This window comes from Pleurodeles waltl, chromosome 4_2 (genome assembly GCF_031143425.1).
Source record: "Pleurodeles waltl isolate 20211129_DDA chromosome 4_2, aPleWal1.hap1.20221129, whole genome shotgun sequence".
NCBI classification, from domain to species: domain Eukaryota; kingdom Metazoa; phylum Chordata; class Amphibia; order Caudata; family Salamandridae; genus Pleurodeles; species Pleurodeles waltl.
Genome location: NC_090443.1, coordinates 780555212 through 780574291, shown reverse-complemented (window position 1 = coordinate 780574291; position 19080 = coordinate 780555212). Strand labels below are relative to the sequence as shown.

Here is a 19080-nt window from a genome sequence, read left to right as displayed (position 1 = left end):
AAAAGGGCTCAGCACTGGGGGGGAAAAGGCCCAGCAGCTAAGAGGTTAAGGAAGACTGAGGACAGACATCTATAACAATGTCACATCGAAGAATACTGCATATTGTAACAAAAACTAACAATAGTAAATTGATGTGAGCAATGGTGAGCATGGAATTTGAAAACCAAAGCTATGAAATCCTCAAGTTAGGAAAAATGTATTCAAAGTCTATACTCTGTAGCCAACAAGGTTAAGCTTTTTATTTACACATAAGAGAGGTCTGAATGATGATGTTGATGAATGACATTCTTCTTACTTATGTGTGGTTGGGTAAGTGGGGCTGGTGTTGGCTATTGCTCAGGTAATAGAAGATCCCGCAGTGAGTTGGTGTCACATTTAACCAGATCTGCCCCACCAAGTGTGTGATCTTTTTGGTGCAAATTAAGACACACCTCAAAACAAAGTCACACAGACTGCGGGAAGAGGGTTAGGGATTTCCTGATTGGATGGGAAAGGGGATTTGGGGAAAGGTGTGACAAAGACAAACAGCTCAAAAACAATATTCCTCAGGGCGTTGAGCCGCACATCATCATCAATCTGTTGTAGAAGAAAACAAAGGCATCTAGTGGTTACATTTATTACGAAAGGTAGCAAGAAATGTAAAAAAATGTAAGCTTTAAAAAATTGCATGAAGCTTAAGAAAACCAGGAGCCATAACTATAATAAAGAGTACCTGTTTATTGGCCTTCAAAACAGTCCTCAAAGTGGTGATTTGCTCCTGCTTGCTACTCCACCAGTGCTTCCTTGTTCTTTTCCAGCTCCAAGGACAAGCTGTCCACCAAGGTATGGTGCCAGGACAATGCAAGGGCACCCTGAAGGTGACGGATCTGATCCTTGACAATGGCCACAAGATGTGTAAGGTTCAGGGGCTCGTTGGAATATCACCACACTCTGACCCTAAGGGGAAGCTCTGGCTGCCCAGAGAGACTGATCACAACTGCCACTTGTGTCCAACATCTCTGACTCTGAGTTCAAGAAAATGTTTCCAAAGATATCAAAGGACTTCCTTTTCTGAATTTGTAATTTTGACCCCGGCCATCCTTGCAGTAGTCCAACATGACACGGTTAGGGGTTAGGGGTTAGGGGCGAGTTTATTACACATTCAGATGTGGTGGTAGAGATTGACCAGTTCCTCTATGAAAAATATCAGCTTCTCCTGAGCCATGACGAGTTTACCTTGAAAGTCTAAGGCCAATTTCCTTGAAGCCCCTAATGTTAACTGATCCTCCAACTCAGCAAAGATCTCTGCATCACTCCTGCCAGACTTGATGTACAATTTGATTTTCTCTAACAACTCCAGAGAGACTGCCTCCCACTCATTTTTTTCATCATTTTATTTGGCTTCGAAATCTAAATATTTCTGCCACAGTTCATGAAGTTCTTTTGTCAACCAAGCTATTTCTAAATCATCGTACTTGTCCCCAGACTGGCTAGTCCCTTCCTGGGTGCCTACATTTTCCATTCCACACATACTCATCTGACTCCCCTCTTGAATTTTTTTAGAGCCCTTATTTTGTTAGTTGGTTGTTTTGTACATTTTGTTCAAATAGAACTTCCTTTGTGATGTCAAGTTGCCGCTGTAACCCTTGCATGCAGTTAACTAAAGAAGGCTTATCATGATCGACCTGCTTGAGCTCCTGCTTCAGCTTCAGCTTCTACATGTCTGTCAAACTCAGCTCACTGAAGTGATCACAAGGCAGGCTGGGTGCAGGATTGACAAACATCACTGGTCCAAGAGTGGACATGCAAAAGTCTCCATTGAGCTGCCCAAACCCGGCATTGTTGCAGCCTCTGTCCAGCTCAGCTTTGTTGAGCTCGTCCAGGTTGATCTGAAATTTACCAAGGGATTCGTAGACACTGAGGAAGCCCGAGAAATCCTGCCCCAGCTCGTTCTTCTGCCCCCGCTTGCTTTTCAGGGTCTCCAGGGCCTCCTCCAATTGGTACGCAGAGATCTCTCACAGCCACACCAGCTCTGTCCGTTTAAAATCTCTATCTCCTCATCCTGCCTTTTCAACTCATGCTTCACATCTTCAAATTCCACCAGGCTCTCCTTCAGAGAAGAGACTTGTTTCAGCAGGGAAACATTCACCTCGTTGACCTTAACACTGTGCTGCATTTGCTGCATCTCCCAGATCTTGCATTGTTTGATCTCTGCATGAAGCTGGGCCTTGTCAGTCTCCAAACTCTTACACTCCTTCTTGAGGTCGTGGATGGCAGAGCATACCCCCTCATTCTCAGCTGAGGTGTTGGTCACAAAGGAGCATATCTGCTTTAGCTCATTCTGTAGGTCTTTTGCCTTTTCCTGTAGCTTGGCCTCCTTGGCAGAGTTCTCTTTGAGCAGATTCTCCTCACTTCACTCACAGTCCGCAATAACCCTCCTTTATCTCGGATTCTGATGGAGCCTCCTTGGCCTGATGCAGCTCCAGTTTCATGGCTTCATGCTCGGACTCAAGGTCGGTGTACTTCTACTTCAGGTCTGCATTCTCCTCCAGCAGGTCCTGTCTGTACTGGGCAGTCTGCACCTTCTCCTGCATGGTCCCCTACAGCGTGGCCAAAAGCCACTCCACCTCATCCTAGAGCAGCACCATGGCCCAAGGGTCCATGGCTTCTCTGGAGTGTGAGGGCTGGAGGGGGACTTGCCCGCCTCCTTTCTGATATTACTCCAGGCTACTCTCACATACTGGATGTCACCCTTCTTCCTCCCTCCAAACTCCTTGAATTTTTGAAATTCCTCACACTGCTAACAGCCCAAGTTGCCACTTTTGTGTGGCTGGGAAGGCAGAGGGGAGGGAACCAGGAACTCATTGGCCAGAGAATACATTGGTATTGGTAGCTTTGCATGTGCCACAAAGTAATAATCAACATCGTTCAGTTAAATTCATTGTAAATAGTCCTTCTGACCCTGAGACTCAAATTATTAGATATCTAAATGTTCTGTCTTCTATGTTTGAAAAAATGTAATTAAGGAGGAGTGAAATAAACCCAACCAGTTCTAAAAATATGATTGCCAAAAGAAAAATTATACTGTATTGCCAAATTGGGCGGCACATCTGCATTCTCTTTGGAAATGTCCCTCACTCTTGGGTGCCTGTCTGAACTGGTCCAGTAGATAAGCAGAGGTGCTGAGCTCAAGTTTTGCCTTTTGTTCATGTAGGGGAGGAGAAGGTCTGAAGATTGTAAAAAAGAAACTGTATCATAGAGTCAATAAAAAGGACAGAAGGAAGATAAGCTTCATTAGAAGTGTACCAAAAGGATCAGAGGCAAAGAGAAAAACAAGAGGACTCTGAGTTTCACGTTTGCCACCCTTCAGCAGCATTTCCCAAACCAACACACCACTCTCAATTCCACATAGATGAGTACTAGGCCTCAAGTTCATTGTATACCTTTGAAGTTGATAACTTCCTTCTTGTTACTGTTGATGTGGTAGTCCAATCCCACTCCTGCTGAATCTGATCCAGTCCCAACCCAGTCAGCCCAATTAAGTGATGCAAAAAAGGATAGGTATGCGAGGAGGGCAGGGATTGTCTCCAATGTCATGAAAGAATTCTGGAGGTTTCTTCACTGCACACTGGTCCAACTCCAATCTGGCATATATGTGACTACAAATGATGGGGCAGCATAAATATGACACAAACAACGTTCCACTAGATACCTTGTTCTTTTTTTTTTGCAAAGAAAGAAAAAAACTTCCATGGTGGCACTGGCACAATCAGTCTGGAAAGTAGAGTTCTTCCTCAAACTCAGGTGGTTCACTCAGAAGTTGGTCAGCTAATGCACTAGATTCTGACAAATCATCTTCCTCCTCCTCCTCCTGTGCTGTTTTAGGATTGGTGTAATCATGTGGTATGAAATATTGGCTTATTTTGATCATGATCAATCTCTCCATGTTTTGAGACAAGAGATTTGTCTTTGTCATTGGTCTGGTCATTGGTGCTGTCACTTGCAGGACCGCTTTTGCCTTTGCCTACGCACTGGACTTAAGATCTGACACTTGCAATCAAGCCAATGCAAAGGTTGTGTCTGATTCTTCAGTTGCTTTTGTTATCGGTGTTCTTGTTGCTGGTGTTGGCTGCTGTGAGACAAGACTGCCCTCTTTGGAAGTTGAAGGCGGCACCCCAGAACTGTAGAGTGGGACTCTAAGTTCCAGTCGTTCTTCTTCCACAATCCTCCACCTTCTTTAGCTGGTCCTGTAGCAGATGCAACAACAGAATAGCTTGCCCCATGATACTGTCCTCTTTGCTATATTCCCGTATGAAAACCTTAAATGGAAGTAGCAGCTGTGTCAGGCATTTGACTAGGTCCCTTTTGTCCGCATTCATGATCATAGCTTTCCCAATTGCACCTCCTCCTCTTTAAATTACATAAGGGGTCATTATGACCCCGGTGGTCGGTGTTATAGTGGCTGTAGTACCGCCAACAGGCTGACGCTACATACCGCCATATTATGACACTGGAGGTTTGGCAAAAGCCAAACCGCCAATGTACCACACCTACCGCCACAGCGGTAACGACCGCCGGGCTGGAGACTACAGTCTCCAGCCCAGTGGCCATCACTAGGCCGCCCATGTTCATATGACCCGGCCTACCGCCATGGTTTCCGTGGCTTTTTTACCACAATGAAAACCATGGCGGTAGGCACTATCGGTGCCAGGGAATTCTTTCCCTGGCACTGATAGGGGTCTCCCCCGCCACCTTCCCCTCCCCAGAGCCCTTCCAAACCCTTCCCCTCCTGACCACCCCGACATACACACACCTACACGCACAGACATAAACACGCATACACACACGCATACCTACATTCACCCATGCACGCATACATCCATGCACACACACTGACATACATACAAGCACACACGCATTCACACATCACAACATACACGCACACTCACACCCATTAAGGCACACACGCATTCAAAACGCCCCACACCTGCATGCATGCACACACAAACATACATACACACCCCCATACACAAACAACAGACCCCCCATCCCCTCCCCTGTCGGAGCACCCGAGTTACCTGCTTGCAGGGGGTCCTCTGGCAGGAGACGGGACAAGATGCTTCTGCCAGCAGCAGCAGCATCCGCTAGCAGAACACTGCCAGGCCCTATCATGGGTCATGATACGGTCAGTGGCAGTCTAATGGGGTGGCGCTGCTTTGGCAGCAGCGCCACCTTACCGCCGTCATTCATCTGTCTGTACTGCTCAAAAATATGTTGTATCATATAGTAAGTCACGTTCCAAAGTGTTGGTACCTTCTGCATCAGGGCATTAACTGGTGCTCTATTATGCATGCTGAATAATCTGCAACTGCTTTGAAGATTTAAAAGAATGGCTAAAATGAGTGCAAGTTCTTCTGCAAGTGATCGGTATGTTGCTGACTATGTCTACTTTTTTTAGAAACTCTTGGACAATTAGGTTGATGCAAAGTGCCAAACAAAGGACCCTGAAATGGCCACAGTCTGCCATGGTCTTTTTTATGTAATTGGCATTGTCTGTGGTAACAAATCAATTTCTGAGAGCTCTGGGACGCAGCTATTCAGACACCTTGCTGCTAAATTCGTCTAGGATATTTGCGGTTGAAATGTAATTTCTCTGTGGTGAACATGGCAACTGCTGCATGCCGCTAAATGCTCTTAATTCTTTCGTCAGGGCCAGACCTATGGATAAATTAAGCTTTACCCCCTGCAAAAGAGATTCAGTGTGCAGTAATTTACACATAGGCTCTCATCATGACTTTGGCAGTCTCAAAGCAAGACCGCCAAAGCCATGGGCGCCAGAAGGCCGCCACTGCTGGCGGTCTTCCACCTGCCATGATATGGATAATGCCGGATACCCGCCACATTTAGAATGGAAATCCGGCAGTAGCCATGCTGGCGAATGAGGTGCCTGGGCAGTACTACCACTTGCACGGCCCCCCCAGTAGGACTCTGCAGGCCATATTTTGACCATACCGATGACCTGTCAGTGGCCTGGGGGTAACAGCACCCCTTCCCTGCCAGACGGCCTCCTCGCCGGACAAGTTATGTCAAAGTGTCTGTCAGGGGAGGGGGCAGTGGGTGGGGGGTGTTATGTGTGAGTGTGTGGTGTCTATGTGTGCGTATGAATGTGTGTGTGCGTGTGTGTATGCATCGGTGAGTGTTGCGGTGTATGCTTGGTTGTATACATGTCAGTGATTGAGTGTATGAATGTTACAGTGAGTGCATATGCGTGTGAGTATGTGTGAGTGAATGCGTGCATGGATGAGTGTGAGTGAATGCGTGTATGGAAGTGGCGGTGCATGGGTACATGCGTTGTGTGTGTGGGTGTGTGTGTGCATGATTGCGGGGTGCTGGGGGATTGCTGTGATTCTAGGTGGTGTTGGGGGGTGCTGTGATTCTAGTGGGGCAGGGGGTGGGGAGGTTAGGCGATTGCTGGGGGGATGGGGGAACCTTCTCCCAGTGAGAGGGAAGAAATTCCCTGTCACTGGTATCCCTACCGCCATGGTTTTCGTGGCAGTGGTACCGCCACTGAAAGCATGGCGGTAGGCTGGCTTTTAATACCGCTGGTGGTCATGTGTGGACCGCCGGGTCAGAGATGCACATCTCGGGCCCAGCGGTTCATACCGCCATGGTGGTATGAGTGGAGATGTGGCGGGTTGGCCGCACTCATAATGTGGCAGTATACACTGCCAGCCTGTTGGCGGTGATACTGCCACATTAAACCTGGCGGTCTAAAGACCGCAAGGTCCAATATTAGGGCCACAGTCTGTTGCCTGACAACTCCTCCATATGTCTGTCATCAGCTGAATAGTGTGAACAACACTTTGCTGCAAAGCTTGTCCAACCAATTGCAGCACATCATGATGCAATTCTGGAACAGGAACTCAGGCAAAATAGGTCCGACATAGAACCTTCCATTTCAGGTGGATGGCTGCCACAAATCCTAAGATTGGCACTTCTTCCACAAAAGAATATACAGAGGAGGTAAAGTGCTAATATTTGTACCCGCTTCCCATTTTACATATGTGCCATTGGGTGGTTGTGGTCATAGGGTCCCTCCTGCCTAAACATGCCTCCGACAATACCCTGGATTTTCTTCTTTTCTCGGGCCACTGATACAGGTGATATTCAAGAAGTAGATAGGGGTAGTCATTGTGTCTACATCTGACTCTAAGATGGTCATTATGAACATGGCAGTCTGGACCGCCATGCCGGCGGTGGCGGTCATTACCGCCAACGGCATGGCAGTCCAGACCACCATATTCTGAACATAGTCAACTGGCTGCTTTGCAGCCAGTTAACTATCACCCACCGCCAGGCCAGATTCGACCACCGGGCTGACTGTGGGCACATTTGACCCGGCAGTTGAGACCGGAGAGGCGGTGGGATTATGATCCCATTTCCACCAGTGATTCCCCGGCGAGTTACCTCTCCAGGTAATCCCTGGCAGAAAGCATATGACATGTGACATGCCAGGCCCCTCCCCCTTTCCACTACACCTACCCACCCCCTAGACCCTAGAACAGCCCCCACCCCGAGCCCTGAAAACTGACCCCCAAACCCTCCACCCCTAAAACCCCATGTAGGTCCCCCCAACCCGACCCTCGCCATCCCCCACCCCTACAGACAGGTGCACCCAAACCCCAACCCCCCACATCCACATGCACGCATTCACTTACATGCACCCATGCACTCAGTCACCTCCCCACCCCCTACACTCACGCACACCCCCATACACTCACACACACCCTTCCCTTTCGGACAGCACTTACCTCTTCCGTCATGTTGTTCCAGGAGGGAATGGGCTCCCTGAATACTGCTCTGCCACCAGCGCCGCCTCTCCATACACCACCACGCCTATAACTGCTTCATTATAGGCATGGCAGTGTATGGTCTATGGGGGGTTGTGAGGGTGGAGCAGCATTCACCGCCGCCACCAACCGCCAGCATGGCGCATGACGGCCCTCACCCCCATCAATGGCGGTGAGGCTCCATGCATCATTATTTGGCGGGATGCCGGCCGGCAACACTGGTGGTCTTTCATTGACCGCTGGCACGGTTGGCGGCGGGACATCCCGCAGAGTTCATAATGGGGGCATAGGTCTTTTTGTGCCATTGTGAGGTCATTGAGGTGATTGAATCTGGTGCACTGCTCGGAACAGTCTGCTTTGCATGAGGGTCAGCAGACAACCTGGCTGCAGCACAAGTCAGATTCTTTATTGTCACTCTGCTGAGCTCTGGCAATTAATAGATCTTCTGTTCCTTCTCATGACATTCCACCATGATTGGACTTCTAGCTGATGTTTCCCAGCTCTCCTCAACTTCACCACCACAGCCACGTTCAGCAATTATTTTAAGGTGCTCCTCCCACCGTATTGCAGTATGTTTTCACATGGGTTGTTTGGTCTACAATTCCATAATGTGTACCAGGCTTACCTTGATGAACACCCATGTGGCACATTAAGCACACAGCAGTGTTCTCCTCTTGTTTGCTACTCATAAAAAGTCCCAAACTGAGGAGAAGTACTTTCTTTGGGGGCCACTACCAGTGTCTGAAGCAGAACTGGAGGTAGGTGGGTGTGTTGCTGATTGCATCTCTGCAGTGCATATTCTACTGAGGTAGGGGTTGGTACAAGTTTCAGCTGGGGCCTTACAAATATGGGAGCTGGTGGTACTACCTGTGCCACATCCTTCAGAGTATGTTGAATAGGACAAGTAATGTCAGACTCCTTTGTGCCAGCTTCCACAATAACTGGCTCACCATCCTCATCCTTCTCATCATACCTATCATCATAATCATCATCAGAAGTGGTCTTCCGAGAAGAAGGTGGAGCAGTAGCCAACCTTTTCCTTGCTGGATAGCTGGGAGCCAATGATTCTAAATAATGAGGTTATTTCTTGGCAGGAACTTGACCTCCTCTGTTTCTCTAACTTCAGGAAAATCTACTATTTCTTACTGAGACTGCTGTCCACTTTCCTCTGTTTCCTGAAATTATTGGGTACTACATTGTGAAATGGACATATTAAATTCAGCGACACTGCTCATCAATATCGACACGATTGCAGTGGCTGTCTCACTGACAAACATGGTCTTAGGCTAAGGTTGGGGTGGAGCTGCTGTTGCAGGAGTGCTACTCCAAGGTTGCTAGATAGAGGCCATCTCCAGAAAAAGGTTGTGTTTGGCACACCACTGGTGGAAAGCTGCTTCTTCTCACGGCCAACTTTCTTGTGCCAAACTTCCTTTGGGGCCATTTTAAAGCTCTCATTTGGCAGTGGCACTAAACTGCATAAGTGAAAGGAGGACTGATGTCACTTTACAGGCCTTCAGTTTGGCAGTATTGCAGATGATATCTCTTTTTCAAGCAATAAAAACATTTTGTAAAATGTGGCATTGTCGTTGTTTCTATTAGTACAGACAAAGGCAATATTAGTGTGGTTACTTAATTGGGTAATTAATACAAATTTATCCAAACATTTTAAAGTCAAACTACACCAGCATACCATAACATGTAATTTCCAATCAGGATAACACAACATACAGATAAAGCTCTTTGCTTTATGTGCATCTATTCTAAAGGAGACACATGTGGCAGTCAAGGAGGTGAATGGGTAAATGAAATGATCATCAAAAAAATGAAGATTAGTGTGCGCCTATGGCAAGTAAGGCGGTCTGGGGGAAATGGAATGATCATTACAAAAAATGAATGATGCTGATGTGTCTTCAGTGTACCTGCTCTATGGCAGACAGGATGTCCAGGAGGAAATGGAGTTATACCTAAAAAATGACTGCTGTAATTTAGCTGTGTGCCTATGGTGGATGCTTGTCTGACTCTCAGTTTGAGGCCCATTTCCACCCACAAGCTCCCATCTGCGCATTATCCCTGGTGGCCTATTGGCCTTCCGTATGTAAGTATCTTGCTGTCACTTTTTACTTTTGCTTAATTTTCTGTCATCCTTATTTTTTCTTTTCTTTCTTCCTTGTCACTTTCTGTTTCTATCAGCCTTTCACTCTACCCACATTTCCTGCGTTTCATTCCATGCAGCTGCTGCCCCTGTGGCCCACCCCCTTCCCTCTCTGCGAACAGCTTTCCCACCCTCCGCCCTCCCAATTTGCATGCTACAAACCTTGGCCTGCCAACCTTCTTTCACTACAAAGTGGAGGCCTTCCACATGCTAATCACAGGATGCTCCACCACCTGCCATTTTTCATCACCCAGAGACAGCCATGGACCATTCTCCTGCCTCTAATGCCACCCACCCTCACCCTGCAACAAGCACCGGACCCTCCTGCCACTAAGCCATCAAACACCAACCTGTACTGCCTCAGCCGCATCACCTTCAATATCTGCTCCCTCCTTAAACATTACATAGAATTCTGGGACCTACTAGACACCAGTGACTACAAACTACTGCACAAGGACCGGGTTTCTTGCTCAGGTGGTGTACTGGCCATCATACACAAATCCACCCTCTGTCTGACAACCAATGTGGAAGAACACTCCCCCTTCATGGAGTACCTCCACTTCCAGAAACTCACCAACCCTGAGTCAATCTTCCATGGCACCATCATCTACAGGCCACCTGGCCCCCAACCAGCCATCAGCGCCTCTATCGTCAACATCATTTCTCCGTACGCTCTTGCTGACTTGAACTACTTCCTCCTCGGCAACTTCAACTACTACATTGACAACAGCAACGACACCAACACTGCCTTCCTGCTTGACAACCTCACTACAATAGGACTAAAGCAACTGGTCACTTCACCAAGACACATCGCAGGGCACACACTCAATACCATCTTGTCAACAACACCTTCACACTTCACTTCACCACTGCATCCATTTCACCATCACCTCACCGACCATCCACCTCCGCACACTCTGAGCCCCATGCAGAAAATGGAACCAGATCACCAAGAAACAGCTCACCAACACCCTCAGCAAGTCTGCCTGACCCTCACTGTAGGTGCTGACATCTCAGCACAGAACTTCCACCAGTGGACCTCTGAATGTGCGAACACCCTACCACATCTCCACAATACCTCAGGTAAACACCAGCTAAAGAAGGCCAGCTGGTTCTCCTCTACACTCCAGGACTTCAGGCACACCTGAATATAGCTAGAGAAAAGATGGAGAAACAGCAAGTCCCCTGAAGACTTCAAGGCCTTTAAAGCTGCCACTAATTCCCACTACTACCTCAGGGTCACCAGGAAAGCCATCCTGCAGGACTGTATCAGCACTACCACTCACATCAAAGAGCTCTTCACAGCAATCAAAGAATTTGCCAAACCTCAATCGGAAATGGCAAACATCCTTCCATCTCAAGAGCTCTGCGGCAGACTAGCCAACTTCTTCCACTGATAAATCAAAGACATATATGACAGCTTTGGTTGGGGGCGTGGCTTGGGACCCACGGAGTAGGCAGCTCCAGAGAAAACCTCCGGCCTGGGTCGCTCGCCAAATGACTATCCTGACACTTTTTGACTGCTACCATCGCACCTTTCCCTCTCTCCAGTGGCCAGGAGAAGAGGGGCATGAAGAGCCGAGCCAAAAAAAGGCGCATATGAGCCCTGGAACTGAGGTCAGGCGAAGCGGCTTGCCGACCGCCTGGCCCCAAGATGGTGGGCCCAACGCCGCTGCAGGCGCGTGGGCTGGATGTGGCCTGCCGCGCCTGCTCGGCATGAGGGGCCCCATTGGAGGTGAACGGACCCCGCCTCCCAGGGATTGATCCTGCTGCCGGTCTGCAGACCACCCCGCCCTCCATGAGCAGTGGTAAGTCGACCTGCGAGGGTCATGAAGAGAGCGCCACACTGCCCCCCCATCCAACTACCACATAGGGAGCCCGGACGTGCCTCTGGACTGGCAGGACCCCGGGGGGACTGCTCTCTACGGTTAGGCAGAAAGGAGGAGCGTAAAAAGAGCAGGGATAAAGGGAGTACCAGGGACACCGAAGGACCCCGAGTTGGGGTGGAGGAACGGGGGAGCTTGGGCATTGCCGTGGTGTGCTCACGCTAGGCGGGCCGCTGCCCCGGATTGCGTGAACTGCTTGGGGCCCACCAAGGGGTCGCACTAGAATAGGGAAATGCAACAAAAAGAAAGACATTCCCAGCGATCCCGGAGCACAGCAGGATGGGCTCCCTCCCCAGCCGAGTCGGCACAATCAACAGCTGCGAGTGGCCTGATGGAAGTCCCTTCATTGGGGACATCATCCTGGCTATCACGTCCTCCAGGGAAAGCCTGGAGTCCAAAATCAACACGGTAGCGGTAGATCTGGGATTGCTGAGAGAGGACCAATGCTGACTGGCAGAACGGGTAATGACAGCTGAAAGAACTGTGGAGGAGCTCCGGCCTGAACTGGTAGCGACTGGGGATCGTGTGGTCGACCCCGAACAGGAGGAGCGACGGGGAGTCGCGTTGGCGGTGTCAGCGCTGAGCGGAGGGGATATTAGCCCGAGTTCAGGGATGACGCAGAAAGAAGCCCGGGGTCAGGCTCTGACGCCGAATCAGAAAGCTCGGTGGCCACTAGTGTGGAGATGCCGGTGGTGACACCGAGAACTGCTGAGGATATTATATGACATGGTGTCCGGGAACCACGCATTTATTGCGAAGCCCTGGAATGGTGACGCTTCCAAACATTGACAAAGCGCTGGGTAGCACGGCCTTCAGAATCGCAGAGGGGGCTGCCTTGGTGCTGGCTGCTCCGACTGCCTGGAAAACCCATTACACCCACCCAATAAACATTGACTTTGGTCCGTAAAAGTTTGGATGGGGGGCTGTTCTCACACCTGTCCTGGGGAAGGGGAGTTGGGGAAGTTGTTGTTAGATTTTGGGACGCCCGCTGAATGCCACTCCCGCGAGAAAGAAATGGCCCTGACTGCTGCTACCCTGATGTGGCTGCACGTGTCCAGGACAAGCAAAGACATAAAAGGACTGACCATTTCCTATGGGTAGCCTACACGAATACAAAGTTATCTCTTGGACTATACGGGGCATGCATAATATGGCTAAGCGATACAAAGTATACTCCTACCTACGTAGAAAGGGAGTGCACATAGCAATGTTACAAGAGACTCACCTGACGGCGGCGGAGGGCATAGCATTACAGAAGAGATGGAGGGGCCAAGTTTTTTATACAGCCTACTCAGCTTATTCAAGGGGCACCCTGATTTGGATAAGACTGGGAGTATCATTCCAAATGACTAATACACTAACTGATCCGGATGGGCGATATGTGAGGGTCACAGGTCGATTAGGATGGCGGGACCTCACGTTGATAAACATATATGCACCTAATATGGATCAGGGCACATTCCTCGATCGGATATCACACACACTAGCTCCTCACTTATGACAGGCAGTGCTGATTGGGGGAGATTTCAACTGCGTAGCCAGACAGAGGCTTGACAGATCTCACCCTCCCTTGCAGGATTACTCAGTTAACACCCTAGATAAAAAATTCCTAGAGTGGCAAACTAGGTGGCTGCTAGTAGACTCGTGGAGAATCCTTAACCCCCAGGCCAGGGATTATTCTTATTATTCTGCAGTGCATGATCTGCATGTGAGACTGGACACCTTCCTATCTACGCCTGCTGTACACACCCACATTACAGATATAGAGTATTTGGGAAGAACCCTCTCCGATCACAATCCTGTACTTTTGCATTTGTCATGGACACGGGCTACCCCCTGTATACCCACCTGGCGCCTTAAACCCGATTCCCTTGAAAACCCGGCATACTGAGACCAAATGAGGGAATGCATCACGCTGTACTTCGAGGACAATGCGGCTACGGCCCCTTCTCCTCAAATATCATGGGAAGCGTTCAAGGTTGTGATGCAGAGACGCTGTATTGCTACATCAATGGGGGTTAGGAGAACCTTACTATGAGACATTGATTTAGCTGAGACAGAGCTCCGGTCTGTGGAGAAGATGAGGCCGGAGCGCCCTGAGCTGCAGGGAAAGCTCCAGAGGGCCAGAGAGAGGGTCTCTGAGCACACAGAAAGGCTCAGCTGCTTTGATCACAAACAACACATGGCAAGGGCGCACACGGAAAGGGATAAAGCGGGAGAGCTATTGGCATGGTTGGCCAGCCCTGCCAAGCGGGGTTCCCTCATCACAGAGATTAGCACATCCTCAGGTATTAGGCTTTACAGACAGACTGAAATCAACCATCACTTCCTCGAATATTACACCACCCTTTATACTAGTACATTGCATGGGGAGGGAGAGGATGTACGGACATTCCTGGATGTACTGCCACAACCACACATTAGCGAAGAGGAGATGGAAGTACTGGGGGTGATATTGAGACATCAGAAATTAATGATGCCATTAAAGGACTGGCCAGGGGGAAAACACCTGGGACAGATGGCCTGCTCATTGAGTTCTACGCCACATATGTGCAGGAACTGATCCCCTCTTTAACACATCTGTACAATGAGTCATGCACAATGAAACAACTCCCACACTCCACAGGTGAAGCCTTGATAATCCCCTTGCTGAAACCTGGCAAGCCGCCTGATGACAGCAGATTTTATAGACCCCTCTCTATGCTGAATTCGGATTACAAGATCCTAAATCGGATACTGGCAACTATATTGTTCCCACACATGACCTGACTGGTACACCCCGATCAGGTGGGATTCATCCCCACTAGGAATACTGCCCAAAACATACAGCGTGTTATCCACATCACGGACACCATTGCCCCACTTGTGGGCATGGTGGCAGTTTTGTCCATAGAGATCAAAAAAGCATTTGACTGCCTAGAATGGGATTATCTATACGCGGTGCTGGCCCGCATGGGCCTAAGCGAGGGTTTTATCAATTGGACAAAGCTGTTATACACATGTCCCAAAGCAAGCGTTAGAGCCGGCACCATCATATCGGAATAGTACCCAGTGGAGAGGGGCACCAGGCAGGGTTGCCCTCTGTCGCTGTTATTGTTTGCTCTAGCGATGGAGCCACTGGTTGCCCAGGCCCGAACAGCCACCTGGTACCAGGGACTACTGCAGGGCGCCTGACGCCACACAATAGCGCTTTATGCAGACAACCTGCTCCTGTTTTTACAGAACACTGGCCTGGAGCTGGAGGGAGCTCGGAACCTGTTGGCGCTGTTCGGCTGACTGACGGGCCTGAGGGTTAGCTGGTAGAAGTCATTCCTGTTTCCCCTGACGGTGAGCTGTGGCCTGCCTGGGGAGATGGGGACTGTAAGGGGGGAGCCTCGCTGCATGCCCTACCTGAGAGTTAAAATCTATCACTCCAGACCCGACCTCCTGGAGGGTAACATAGGGAGCGCCATCGGGGCCCCGCAAGCCAGTACGAGCTTCCGGAGCTCGCTCCCACTCTCGGTGGCTGGACGGATAGCAATCAGCAAGATGGTAGCACTGCCAAGACTATTGTATTATTTTGCAACCTTGCCGCTTTGCATCCCTATGGCGATGTTCAGAGAACTAGATTCCATGCTTACGGCGTTTATCTGGGGTAGTAAGAGACGTAGGGTGGCACTACCAAAATTAAAACGACCACGAGCAGAGGGGGGCTTTCGGTCCCGGACTTCGAGGCCTACTACCTGGCGGCCCAGCTGCAGTGGTTGACCCGGTGGGTGGCGGAGCAAGGTGCTGGATAAGGAAACGCGGACATTGAAGCCCCCCCCCCCCGGATCAGTACTGGTGAGAATGTTCTACGGCGGAAGGGCCGTTGGCCCCAAACTTATGCCTGAGGCTGGCGTCCTCTGTCGGTGCTGGAGATGCTGTTTCCAAAGAGCGGGCTTGGCTGCGCCATATGCACCCAAGATCCAAATGGCTTGGCTCCAATGGCTGCCCTGAGCTGGAGATTGGAGGGGTCTGTTATCTTGGGAGGAGGCAGGAGCCTTGCAGGTGGGGGATTTATACCGGGGGGTAACCTCCTGCCTTTTGAGGACTTCCGACAGGGCCACGACCTCCCACAGGGTCATTTCCTGATGCACCGGGCAGTCACATGTGTCATTCGGGAGCACTCGAGGGTGTGCGGCGAGGAACCCGTGCCTCATTGCCTCAGTTCTTACATATTAACATCCAACGGATTGCGGAAAGCTGTTACAGGCTTACACAGAGCGATCAGTGCAGGTGAACAGAGGCCTCTCAAGGACCTGCAACATAAACGGGAGGCGGACTTGGGGACCCCAATACCCGAGGGTGATTGGGCCCAAATACTGGAAAGGGTGCCGAGAATATCCTGAAACTCTAGGTTTCAACTCATACAATTCTATGTCTTACACAGAGCCTATCTTACCCAGCAGTGGTTGTGAGATCATCTCCGGTTACTAGAAGCGAAATGCCCTCATTGCGGGGCTGAGGCGGCTGACTTCATGTATATGATGTGGTCCTGTCCCCAACTGCGGAAATACTGGGACACAGTGGTGAGGGGCGTCGCGGACATCATAGAGCGCGATATAGCAAGTACTCCTGCCCATTGCTTGCTGCATTGGTTTCCTCATACCCCCAAGAATAAAGCAACTAGCAGGTTTTAGGACCTCACATTTATACTAGCTAAAAGAGAGCTGACAAAAATTGGAAAGCCCATCGGGTCCCCACACGTTAAGCTGGAAAAGGGAGCTGAGGAAATGGGCAGAATGCAAGAGGTTAGTTCTCCACATAGAACTTGGGAAGGGAAGAGGCTCCCCTGAGCTAAAGTAGGCATGGGATGGCTACTGGTCACATTGCATGCTGAGCCTTCGCACACACGTGCGGAAGAAGCGGATGCTTCGCCCTCAGGAGGGCGAGATAGCTCCCTCATATACTCGCCAGACAACTGAATTAGGAACCAGGGCCTAGGCCAGAACCATTTAACTGGTACCTATTGCACAACAGTCAGGGGTAATATAGATCGCAGAACAGTGGGGACTTTCAGTACAAAGGAATGGATTGGCGGGTGGTGGAGTTCAGGGGGAAGTTAAGAGTTACATAAGTTACGTGCTAAGTTCACCACAGTATATTGTTGAGGGAAAGACCACACTACCATTCACTATATACTTGGACACTAGTATCCAGACTCCATCAGATAAGAGATAGGGACCAAGATGAGAAGTACACTGGGTCACTCATTTTTAAGGTACCACAACAAGAAGAGAGTGTTTGTTATGTGATATTCATCATAGTCAAGATTCTGAATGTATAATACATGCACACAGATAATCCTTTACTAAATGTATCTATGCACTTATACTATGAAATCAATAAAAGTTGTTTAAAAAAAAAAAAACAGCTTTGGAACCCGAGACCCTCCGAGCCCTCCAACAACCCTCCAGCTTTGACACACCGAACCATCACAGATCCTGCACCACTGAACCACTCTCACCACAAACAAGACCCACACCATCATGAGCAGCATCCACATTGGAGCCCCTACTGACCCCTGTCCTCACCACATTTTCAACAAAGCCATCACCTCCATTGCACCCGAGTTCCTCCACACCCTATATTGTTTCATAGAGACAGCCACTTTCCCAGAGGACTGGAAGCATGCTGAGATCTGTCCGCTCCTGAAGAAATCCACGGCCGACCCCCAGGACCTCAAGAATTAACACTCCATCTCTCTGCTACCTTTCCCAGCCAAAGTCATCAGAAAAGGTCTTTGACATCTACCAATCAGGTTTCTGGAGCAACCACAGCAGAGAGACCATCCTCCTCACAGCCACAGATGACATCTGCTGACTCTTCGACCACAGCCCTACAGCAGCCCTCATCCTACTGGACCTCTGTGCTTCCTTCAACATGGTCTCGCACCTCACCCTCTGCTGCAGACTCCATTCAGCTGACATCTGTGAAAAGGCCCTACAATGGATATGCTCCTTCCTGTCTGGCAGAACACAGAGAGTCAGACTCCCACCTTACTTGTCAGAACCTATGGAGATCAGCTGCGGAATACCACAGGGCTCCTCCCTCAGCCCCACACTCTTCAACATCTACATGACCCCGCTGCATCCATTGTCAGGAACCATGGGCTGACCATTGTCTCCTAAGCTGACAATACCAGGCTGATCATCTCACTAACATAAAACCCGACAACTGCCAAGAAGAATTTCCACAATAGGATGTAAGCCTTAGACACCTGGATGAAGGACAGTTGTCTAAGCTCAACTATGACAAGACTGAGATCCTCATCCTGGGACCCTCCAAATAATTCTGGGATGACTCCTGCTGGTCATCCACCCTCTTCAACCCCCCACTCCTACAAACATGCATGCAACCTCACCTTCATTCTAGACTCATCGCTGACCATGATCCACCAAGTCAACACAGTCACATCCTCCTGCTTTTACACACTCCGACTTCTCCAGAAGATCTACAAATGGATCCCAAAGGACTGCTGTAGAACTGTACACCATGCCCTGGTTACCAGCAGACTCGACTATGGGAATGCCCTCTATGTTGGCACCACCCAGAAGAACCTGAAGAAACTACAGCACATCCAAAATGCCTCCTTGGACATTCCCCACTGTTAACACATCTCCAATCACCTAAGCGACCTCTACTGGCTTCCTATCGAGAAAAGAGTTAACTTCAAACTCTTTTGTCCACACAGACAAGGCCCCCCACAACATAGGAATCACCTACCTCAACCAGACCTCTCCGCTCCACTCAACAAGCACTAGCCACTTTACCCTGCATATGGAAGATTTTGACTGGTAGAAGACCCTTTGCCTACCTCGCTGCAAAGATCTGGAACACCCTGCCCCTGCTCCTCAGGCAGTCACCATCGCTATGTCAACCCAGGAAGGACCTTAAAACCTGGCTCTTCAACTGAAGCTCAGAGGACAAACCCCCTCAGTGCCTTGAGACCTTTGCAGGTGAGTATTTGTGCTCTCCAAATCCTGATTTGATTTGATGGTTGGATCGAGGCACAATGAAAAAATGAATAAATATTTAAAATAAAAAACACTACATTAAAAATATCAAAAAACTGAAAAAAGAATACAAAAATAAATAAACAATGTAAATAAAAAATTAAATACATTAAAAAAAAAGGATAAATGAATGTTGATATGTATATGGGAGTAAGAGAAACCTATTGTGAGTAAAG

General features: G+C 49.2%; 1 pseudogene; it reads right to left on the bottom strand.

Annotated features, from left to right (window-relative positions):
• Positions 1–432: 432 nt before the first annotated feature.
• Positions 433–2642, bottom strand: LOC138293944 (protein bicaudal D homolog 2-like; annotated as a pseudogene).
• Between the last annotated feature and the right edge of the window lie 16438 nt (positions 2643–19080).